This window comes from Pipistrellus hanaki, assembly GCF_964339955.1.
Source record: "Pipistrellus hanaki genome assembly, chromosome: 6".
NCBI classification, from domain to species: domain Eukaryota; kingdom Metazoa; phylum Chordata; class Mammalia; order Chiroptera; family Vespertilionidae; genus Pipistrellus; species Pipistrellus hanaki.
This window is the reverse complement of record NC_140508.1, coordinates 61,319,823-61,323,905: the sequence shown is the minus strand read 5'-3', so window position 1 is coordinate 61,323,905 and position 4,083 is coordinate 61,319,823.

Sequence of the window (4,083 nt, the reverse complement as noted above, 5' to 3'; positions counted from 1 at the left end):
CCCTGAAGTTCTAGGTCACTCGAAGGATGGCATCTAGGCATATCCTGGGCCTGGATGCTCTGCAGCACAGAGATGATACACAACTTCCTCCAGATGCTCGGGCCAGTCTGCCTGCCACTAGGTCATCCTGCCCCTGACTTTGATTTTGTGGCAATCAACAGGACAATCTGTGCCCGTAAGTTTCCTGCCTTGGCTGCAGCTACACACAGGCACCCAGCTGATGCAAGGGGATCAGAAAATGGGGAGCAGGCGGAGTCAGCTAGACAGTGAGCACAGACCACAGCTCACTATTCTTTGTAGTCACATGGTTCCGTCTCAGTGTTTACTGAATGATTCAGAATTGATGGTGTAAGGAGTCTCCTGGGCTTCCATGGCAGTCAGGCCTTGGTAAGTTGTAACACTTCCATCCCACTCATTTCCTCTTGTGCATTCTATACTCTTCTCTGATAACAGATATGTAAGATCGCTGTTTTGCCAAGAGACTCTGGATTATGGCATTAAATTACTTAAGCCCATGTTCAGCTCTGAAAATAAAGTTGGATATCCCTCTTAAACATCCATGCAAGATGGCAGGATCATCTGGCTGCCAGTGGGTGTTTACCTGTTTATATGCACAGCTACGCCATGGGTATGGACCTCGGCCTAAGCATTTTGGGTGGAGGTAGGGGTGGGAAAGTTAAGGCTATGAAGAGGAAACATTCGGGGGAAACCCAACTCTGTTACAAACCACCCACTGTGCACACACATTCTACTGTTGGACAGGACAGTTCAAATCAACTTTGCTTCAGATTTCTTTTTTCTTTCCTAATCACCATTCCTCCAAAGTATCTCCCCTGTGAAATCACATGTTAGCTTCAAGCAATAAAACAACTTCATTGTTTGGCTCTGATATTTGGAAAACTTGGGATCCAAGAATCACCCGAGAGACCCTTGCTGGGCTCTGGGAGGCAGGTATCTGAATGCATTTCCATGTGCTCACTCGTTCCTCTGAGCACATCCCCATCCTCAGTGTGACTTGTCTGATGTCCAGTAGGGCATGTGTAGTCCCTCTAAGTCAGGCATGGGAGGTGGGAGAAGCAAAGAATTCTGTAAGTTAAAGAACATTTTCATGACCTTAGTAACGTTACATCTATTTGGTTTGAAAAGTGTGGATAAATGCTGATTAATAGAAATTAAGAGTGACGAAGAATATGACTAGGAGACCAGCCCATTTTAATAAACACAGAACAACATTCGTTGAGTGCTTCTATTCAAGTTAAGTGTTAATACGTATCCAATGCCCACTGTGTGCCAAGCACTGTTCTGGAAGATTCACTGGTGAGGAGGAGCATCAAGGTCCTCCTTTTATGGAGGTCGCATTTTAATTTAATGGAGCTCACATTTTATTCACAAAGTCTGAGCCAGGTCTCTAACGTTTTTAACAACACACTGCTCACAATCCTACTTAAAAATTAATTAGAAGCTCAAACTCCATATCCTCTCCAGTTTTGCTCTGTGGTTAGAGCATTGGCTTGTAGACTGAAGGGTCACGGGTTCGATTCCAGTCAACGGCACCTGCTGTGGTTGCAGGCTCAATCCTCATATGGAAAACATATCCTCATGTGAGGATTTAAAAAAAAACAAAACACAAAACTTAAATTCCAAGTTGGCCTGCTGAAGTTGTTTTTCTTTTCAAATAAATGATAGAAATTCAAGAAGCCAGTTCAAGCAACATCTCCAATTAAGAAACTTTACCGTGAAAACATTCAGAGCAAGTTAATTCCTCTAGGTTTGCTTACTCACCTGCAAATGGTGAGAGAATGCTTGTCAGGGCTACACGTGATACATGTGAAACCACTCTGCATGTTTATTTGAACTTATTTCCTATTAAAATCCTATAATGAGTATTAGGAAAAACCCATAATTGACCACAAGTGCTTTAAGGCTCAAGTAGACTTGGCATCCCCACGGTGGGTGAGTGGAAGGAAGTCAGTGTGTCACTTTGGGGAGGGACTGCTTAGAGCTGGCAGGATACTCGAGTTCCCTTTCCCCTGCCACTGTGATCCGTCATGGCCTGGCCCTCAGAGCGGAAAACAGGGAGCAGAGCCCTCGCTGACCCGAGATGCACATGGAGCATGAGTAAAATGAACCTTTGTGGGTTTAAACACAGACGATCCTCAGGTTGGTTGTTACTAAGCATGATCGGGCCCTTCCTGACTGGTTCACTTTTCAGGAAGTCATGCCTTTCCTATAATCCAGATTACACTATCATCTGTAGTAGCAATTGTTTCATTACGTTTATTAAAATGATGCCTAATGAATTATGAGTTTATCAATATAGAAACTACTGAATCATGGCCTAATCCATAAAATAGGAAAAGATGCAGAAACCAAATGTAACACTTCAAATCAAGGAGAAAATGATCTTCAAACTAGTTATAGGTGCTGAACTATATTCACCCAAATGAAGACTACAAAATGTTGAAAGAGGTTATAAAAACAAAACAAAACAAAAAAACAAACAAAAAAAAACCCCTAAAAACTGCGCAGGATAGTTCTAAAAATGCCGAAAGGGTGTGTGGTCCACAGTGCTGTGTGACTAAACCCTGAGCCAAAGTAAAGGCTTGCTGCCTTCTGTTGACTCAGTACAAGAACCGAAGGAAAGGCCAAGTTTGCTCCTCTGTGCTATGTGCCAACCATCCTACAAATATTTAGCAAACCAGGGCCGCATCTTAGTCTCCCAGACATTTTGGCCTATCCAAGATGGCAAATCTGTTCCCCTGAATTGGAACAAATTGGTAAGTTAGATGATTTACCCTTGGTAGACGAAGAAAAAAGTATTTCAAATTGACAAAGTAAGTCAACCCCATGGTGATCATACTTTATTAGGCTAGACATTTTATAACTAATGTGATAATCGGTGTATGTTTATATTTAAGGTTCCTGAAACATTTAACAGAACTTGACAAATTAACCTTCTGATTTTCTTTTGAAATATTTAATTGTAATTAATTTGAAAATTTAAGTTCACAAGCAGTACTTGAAAATTTGGAAACTTTATTTACTATACATTTAACTTGAATTTATTAGCTTTACAAGTAGTTAAGTGCCTGCAAAGATTTTGAAAACTTTAAGACTATCCTAATTATGTCCCTTTGAAAGCTTTGGAAAAATCAATTATAAAAAAAAAAAAAAAAAAAAAAAAAAAAGTTGTAAATGTAATTTAAAATGTTTAAGGTTTAAACTATATGGGGATTTAATTAACCTAGTTTATTAGCTGGAGCTAATTATTTAGGGAAATTTTATTCAAAGCCTTTTAATGTAACTAAAAGCCCTATAAGGAACCATTAAATAAAACAAAAAAAAACTCAAATGGAAGAGGTTTGCTCTCTTTTTCAAAATTGATACTGTATTTGCTTCAGTTCTTTTTATTTCAAGACATTTTTAATGTTCTTAAATTTAGCATCAAATTAAAGTCAGCATTGAGCCTTTTATTGATACTAGCCTAATAAAAACAATGGGGGGTTAGGGAAGAGGGAGACTAGCATTAAGATGAGACTACCAGTGTGACCACAGAGCAATTCAGAACAATCCAAGGTGTCCTCAAAGAAATGCAAAATCGCATTATGGCCAAGAGCTATTGCTTTCCCTGCATTTCTTCTATTAAGTCCAGTTATTAAATCATATTGATTCCCAGTCTATAAAAACATGGAAAAATGTCTGATTAATTATAAGCAAATCCACTGGTTTTTAATGTGCTAACTATGCTTAAATGTAAAAAAGAAATGTAATTTCACTTAGTTTTTTTTTTTAACATCCTAATCATGTTTTTTTATTTTTTTTTTACCTCACTTAATGAAAAAATTATTTCTTTTGGAAGATGTATTAAAGTTGTCCATCTCACCAAGTAACAGATAGTGCAGTCGTATATACAGTAACCGGATAACCAGAAGTCTGTGTAGTTCAAAGTTACTCCTATGGAGCAGAATATACAACTCAGACAAATACTGTTCTTGTAAAATATAACTGGAATCATATAAATAACAATGTGTCCTTTAAAAAAGGAAACAAGCAAAGCAAAATGAAGAACAATAAAAAGAATAA